General features: G+C 37.7%; 1 non-coding gene across 1 annotated transcript; it reads left to right on the top strand.

Annotated features, from left to right (window-relative positions):
• Positions 1–5,601: 5,601 nt before the first annotated feature.
• Positions 5,602–5,742, top strand: LOC128586848 (U4 spliceosomal RNA). Its single transcript, XR_008380311.1, has one exon. It is a non-coding gene; the product is annotated as a U4 spliceosomal RNA (small nuclear RNA).
• The last annotated feature ends 1,379 nt before the right edge of the window (positions 5,743–7,121 follow it).

Here is a 7,121-nt window from a genome sequence, read left to right on the forward strand (position 1 = left end):
GAAATGAGGAAGCCGCATATACAGCAGCAACAGCTAAATTATTTAAACAGAAAGACACTGGTGTAGGGATTTCAGCCCTGAATCTCTGTTGGAATCACTGACAGGAAACTTACTACGTATCTTGATGAATTGTCATAACCCAACTTACTAAGAGAATAAGATGTGAAATATTTCATTCCACAAATACAAAGAAATAAGGTGTTCACTTCGTGGGACTGAAATTTTAAAAGAACTAACTTTTTGTAAATTATCTGTTTGCCTGTTTTTCCTTGTATATAATTTAAAATTTCTTTCCCCAAAACTGTTTAAAAATGACATTTTTTGTGTGAGATAATCTGAAAGTTTAACTATGAGAAGATACTTGGTGATTTTTAGAATGTTTTGTCAGTTTGGGGAACTCTTACAAGGGCATCATGGTGGTATTTTAGTAAGAGTCCTTACATCTTAGTAACACATATCTTTGATTTACTTAGACGTCATTTAAAAGTACTTTATATACACTAGTTTAATTATTAGATTAATAATTAAACAACAACAAAGGAGATTATGTTTTTCTCATTTTAAAGATGAGGAAATGGGCTTAGAAAGGTCACGTTTCTTGCATAAGGTCACACAGGTAATGATTAGCAAACTGAAAATTACCTGACATCAAATTTTATGTTATAAACACTGAGACATGCCACCTATTTCAACATAGCCCAAAAATAAAATGTTCTTTTGTTGCAAGATGGAGTTTTTAATAAGCAATCCACAATTTATTCTGATGCCATGGTCTTTCTGTTAAAGGATTTCAAAATTTGTAATATAGTTAAGAAAAAAATATTCAGCAAAGATATCAATTATCTATGCCTGAGAAGATACTGCTAAGAAGAAAATTTATATATGACATATATTACTATTCATTATCTTACAATTTCCCACTTTCATTCAGCTGGTGAATATATACTGTTTAAGGAACAATTAAAAATTCAGCCCAATTAGGCAAATATTTATATTTCAAGGCCTGTGTGTAAACCTACAAATCTAATATATGAATTGGGTACTGCTTTTCCCTCCCTCCATGCCTCCTCAAAAGAGCTTAGAATCTAGTTGCAGAGAAAGAGTGTAAAAATGACCATAAACCAAGTGTAATTAAGTGCAGTCAGGAAAGAGCAAAGTACTATTGGAATTCAAAAGATAGAGATTCTATCAAATTGAAAGAATGACAAAAGCTTCATAGATGGGATGATATTTGAGATTAATAACATTGCAGCACTGTGTTAGTGAGGGTGTAGAATGAGCTGCTGTAACATAGAAACTTCAGAATACAGAAGCTTGAATTAAATCACTTTCTCCTCCCTCCTGTAAGAGTCCCTAAGTAAGGGTCTAGGGCTAGCAAAGAAGCTCCATCTTCTTGATTCATGGATTCTGTGCTTGGTCCACACTTTTCCATTTTTCAGCTTAGTGAAAAGGGGGACAAAGAAGTCTAAAATCAGCAGCAAGCAGTTCTCTTTAGACAGTTATCTTAAGTGGAAGTTTAACTATCATGTCCACTCACATCCCATAGTCTACAATGTAGTCACATGGTTGTCCCTGGAGAAAGTAGTCTCTTCAGGTGTACAACCATGTGCCAATCAAAAACACAGAGAGTTTCATATACAAAAGGAAAAGAGAAGAATCGATGCTGAATTGTACTCAGTAACCCTCTGACCAGCCAAGTACTCATGTTTACTCTTCTTCCCACATATGGGACATACTCACTCGCTGCTCAGGAAAAGTACCCAATGTCCAGTCTGACTCTGTAGCCAGTGCAGAGTTTAGGAGCTCAGGGTGATATGCTGTCCTTCTCGTAAGTCTAGCTATACCTTCTCAACCTCCAATCACCTATAAACCAAATGACAAGTTATCTGCTCCCCAAACACCTAGTAAGCAAACAAAGAGCAGGAAAAGAATAACCATAATATGATTTCTCATATGGAAAGAAGAAGAATATAGGAAATCCCCCATCATGGCAGCTGCAAATAGGAGTGAACTAGTTCCTGGTTCTCTTAAAGTAAATCATTTTGGCCATACTCTAAAGTCCTTTGCTTTGAATGCTAAAAGCGGATTGCCTTAATTTTTTTCTTTACAAGGTTACCAAAAAAAAAAAAAATTTTTAGACTTTGTGGCTACACATAGTGTCTGTGGCATAGTTTCTGTTTTGTTATTATTGTTTTTTATTTTACAATCATTAAAAAATGTAAACACCGTTCTTAGCTCCTAGGCCATGGAAAATAAAGATGTGTTGATTAAGTGTTTTTTTGTTTCCTGCCCTGTTTCCACCATGGCATCATCTGACTTGGATGTGAATTTGCTCTGCTGGAGAGCTGCACAGTTCTTAGCCTACTTCCTGTTGCACAGTTTAGGGAAACCACAAGCTGGGTTAGGTATTGAAACCTCACAGAATTTCCAAGCCCATCATTGGCCACTTCAGCAATACAATTTCCCCCAATGATCTACTAGTGTTTGAGTCTATTTGCTTCCAGTCAGCTCTGTATAAAAGTAACCCCCTCCAACACTCTCTTCTGCTCATGGGTTTTAAGGTCACCACTCTTCTGTCAGCCACTGGCCTCTGCGCTTATTTCATTTTTCTCTTCCTCAATTTCATGCCTCACAGGCATCTGGAATAATATGCTAGGTAATGTCCCCAATCCTATCTTTCCTGCTAGAAATCCCCAGACAACAATCTATTTTCTTGCTGTTTGGTGGACAGAAGATGACTTGTTCAAAACTTCTGAGTTCTCACTCCATTTAGCTTGTGGGTCCTGGGAAAAAAGCTTCCTTAGCAAATTTTTATTACCTCTCTTCTCTACTTGCAAACAGGGTGATCCTTGCTTGAACACAGTTTTGCCATTCAGTAGTTTCTGAAAGGACCAAGAAGCAGCCAAAATACTCCAACATGTTAGCTTTCCTGGTTACTTCTCCAAGAACCATGGGCTTCAGAGGCAGGTGATCCACTTTCCAAGGAACTACAGGAGGGCTTTGCATTGCAAAAGAAAAGAATTAAATGATTCAAATGGAAATCAAAGACCCTGTAGCTGAAGTCTAAAGACCAGGTAACTCCTCCCCAAAGCAGACTTGGTGATTCATAGGGTGAAGAGAAGAAAGGTTATCTACCCTTGTTGTATGGTTCAAATAAAAGTGTTTCTCTTTCAGTGCTGCAAAATTAATGTTTTGAATGTTCATGTCCTCTCCAAAATTCATGTTGAGACTTAATCTCCAATGCAACAGTATTAAGGGTGGGTTCTTTAGAAGGTGATTAGGCCATGAGAGTTTTGAAAGGTATAAGCAGTGGTGCCCACAGACAAGACCTTATTGAAAGAGGAGGGTGACCCACCTGGGCAGTGCTAAGATGGTGTCTGCACCCAGGGACAGTTAGAGACTCCTTTTATATAGGGCTGTAGGGGGTGTTAAAATTTCACCACTTGCCAAAAAGTTAAGGTCTTTGGCATGAACATCAAGGAGGAGGGGTTAACCAGATCCTTTGACTCCTTTGTCTTAGGAGGAGAAGAGGAGGAGGAGGAAGGGGAAAGCATTCATGTGTGACTGCATTAGGACCCCAACAGGCTTCATCAAATGAATGGAATTTGTGCCTATAAATGAGATGGAGGGAACTAGCCAGGCTCTTTTGTGCCCTTCTGTCTATTCCACTATGTGAGGACACAGCATTTGTCCTCCAGAGGATGCTGCAAACAAGGGGACTACCTTGGAAGTAGAGAGATTAGAGGTCAGGCCTCTTCTAGACACCAGATCAGTCAGCACCTTGATCCTGGAGGTCCACCTCCAGAACTTGGAGAAATAAATTTCTATTATTAATAAATTGCCCAATCTCAAGTATTTTATTATGGTAGCATGAATGGACTACAATTAGAAGTTTGGCATTTTGTTTGTTTGTTTGTTTGTTTCATGCTTCTTGCTCAGGATCATTGGTGTAAACCCATCCCTACAAATCTCAGAACAGTACTTATCTCATTTTTCAAGACTCTATTTTATTGATTAATTGAGGTTTATTAGGAGGAGAGAGAACCTGAAGAGAGAAGAAGAGAAGAAGGCCAGGTTCCAAACCAGAGACCATTTAATATATCTGCTTTAGATCCTTTCTATACCCAAGATTTTGCCACAGCTTAACAAGCATTTATAGCCATGCATTACAAATATACTGTGTCTGGCATATAGAAGTTACTCAGTAATTGTTACCTATTTTTAACACTTGTTCCAGGGGAGAAAAAATTGGAAGAACTAGAAGGTAGGACCTAAAAATGATGAGATTTGTCCCTTAGTAAAATAAATGTGACAGCTGGGAAGAGGATAAATAAAAATGGAGAAAGAGAAAAGAAGTTTTTAAAAAGACTTGAAATAAGATGATGGCAAAAGAAATGGAAAAAGGAGAATTAGATATAAGAGGTTGAAAAACAAAACATCTAATTTTTGAAAATCAGGTCACTTTCTTAGACAATAGTAATATACTTTGCCTGAGTAACAGTGAGGACAAGATACCAGGAAGATAAATAGAGACATCAGATAGACGTTATTGTATAAAAGAGAAAAGTAGCTCTGGTTTGGAAGTTAGAAGGTTAAATTTCTTGTAAGTAACCTAGAAACAGACATTGAGCACACAGCTTTAAATAAAATTCTAAAATCCATGCAGCACTCAAAGGTTAGCGGTAGAGATTCAGAAACCATAGAAAAGGAGATGTTTGCTGCCATGAAAGTGAGTAAGAAATAAAGAAAATTGAAAGAAGATAGCTCTGAAAATGCTTACATTTGGATGAAAAAATATTGTGTATATGCATAAATCAGAACACCACAAGGCAATAAAAAGGAGTGAACCACTACCATGATGCACACGGTAACTTGGATAAATCACAAACTAAGTGTCCTGACAGAAAGAATTTTTTAAAAAAGTATTATCCCATTTATATAAATTTCTACAAAAAGCAAAGTAATCTATAGTGAAAGTAAGCAGATCTGTGTTTCAAGGGAACTTTCTTGGTGATGGAAATCTGTATCTTGATTGTGGTGGTGGTTACCCAGGTATATACGAAAACTCACAGAACTATACAATTAAAATGAGAACGTCTCATTATATGCAATTTATATCTCAATAAAATTGACTTACAAAGAAATAAAATCAGAGACAAAAAGGCATTCAAAAAGAAGTCTTCAGAGAGGCAAGGAGAGAGATGGGAAATTATAGATGCTGAAGAAGTATTTCAAGAAGAAAAGAGTAGACAGCCTCATAGATTGCTGTCACATGTAGGGAGAAGGGTGCAAAAAGAGAGAGTTAGTCCAATCAGACAGCTCTTTCAACACCCAGAATATTTGTTTTAATAAAGATAGGAAGAAATTTAGTAAGTGATTTAATACTTCTTTCATAGTAAGGAGCAAGTCAAATGTAGACTCGTAGCTTTCAGAGTAGCAGGGTCCAGGGAAGATTTTCAGTGTGACAGACAGCTGTCCTGTACTAGAAGACAAAGCACAGCAGTTTTGAAGTCTGGGTAAATGGGAAGCATATGTAGAGAAAGAGTTAAACAAAGAGGTAACAACAATGAGTTTGCAACAAAGAAAAAAGGAAGTAAGATCAGCTTTGCACAGGGGCAGTATCGTGGCCATTGAGGTTTATCTGAAGTATGATTATTGCTAATTGAAAACTTTTCCCAATACCCCACCATGATGACTTGAAATACAGTCAGCATTGGCAATTTTTGACATTCTCTGCAGAGACTGAATATATATATAAAAAAAAAAAGAAAGAAAAAGAAAGAAAGATCAAGAGGTCAAAGAGAAACATTTACCTAGGCAACATTTCTCCTAAGGTGAGAGCGGTGAAGATGGACATCAATGCAGCTCTCAGGCAGACAGGAGGAAAGTGGAAGGAGTTCAGGTCTATGGTCTCAAGTATCGCTCAGCCTGAGAAGCAAGTCCTCCTTTAAAAGTAGGGAAGTACATCTGAGTAAGGGCCTGAAAGGAGCAGAGAACAATGAAAACCCTTGCCATGGGCATCTCTGTCAAGAAGTGTTTCTCCAATTCCAATGTACAAATGCGTCACCTTAGGTTTCTATTAAAAGGTAGATTCCCATCTAGTACTGAGCCTGACATGGAACTTCCGTCAACTTCCCTGGGAAAGCGGATGACCCCACTTAGAATAGCAAGGTCAGAGGGAACCCTCTAGCTATGAGCAAAAGGATGGTGAAAAAGGAGTTGGGCTCCGGGTGGGAGCAGCCACACAAATGTGTAGTGAACACCTCCACTGAGTGTGAAATCTCAAGAACTACTGATACTCTGTTGTAACATCTGCACCCTGTGGGGCGCATAGTAGGAACTGAATAAATATGTACTGAATGAGTGAGTCTCTCTCCCAGGAAAAGTATAGTGATGATTAAACAAAGTTGGAGAATCAAAGGCAGAACTGAAGAAGAAAAAGGGGAGAAGAGGACGTAAGAGTGAATACACAGGAAGTAGCTGCCCACAGGGTCCAGGGAGAGAAAGAGCTAATTTGCAGTCAGAGAGAGCTCTGTTTCAATCTATAAAAATTTGAAATAAAGAAGTTTCAAATGAAAGCTAAAGTCTGGCTGAAAGGGAACTTATCATGAATTGATGAGGTTGAGGAAATTTTTAATAAATTTGCTGAAATGACCATGTCTAAAGAGACATGAAGGCTAAGCCTAACAGCCAGCATCTCTTTAGTAACTAACTCTTGGCAGCAAGTAATAACTATTCCCACCCAGTTGGATTACAATGCAGAAATAGAATAGAAAAATCTTATGCCCTCAGAATAAGCATTGACCAGACTTAACCTGGGGACATGTTCCTGGGTTTCACCAAAAATAATATCTGCTTGGGTGATAAGGACTTATATGGAAAAGATCCAGCAATATTGCATGTCATCTTGAGGCAAATTTATATCGCTCCATTAAAAACTTTCAAGGTTAAAAATCAGAATGCATAATGAAAATGCTAAAATGAAGAATGGCTTATTGGCAAGAGCATTAGGACAGCACATTCTGGGAGAAAGGCTTGTCTGACGCAAATATTCAAAGGATCTTGATGTGCTAAATAATTATTGATGACTCCTCCATCGGAAACATTATTCTGCAACCCAA

This window comes from Nycticebus coucang, chromosome 5 (genome assembly GCF_027406575.1).
Source record: "Nycticebus coucang isolate mNycCou1 chromosome 5, mNycCou1.pri, whole genome shotgun sequence".
In the NCBI taxonomy this organism is placed as follows: domain Eukaryota; kingdom Metazoa; phylum Chordata; class Mammalia; order Primates; family Lorisidae; genus Nycticebus; species Nycticebus coucang.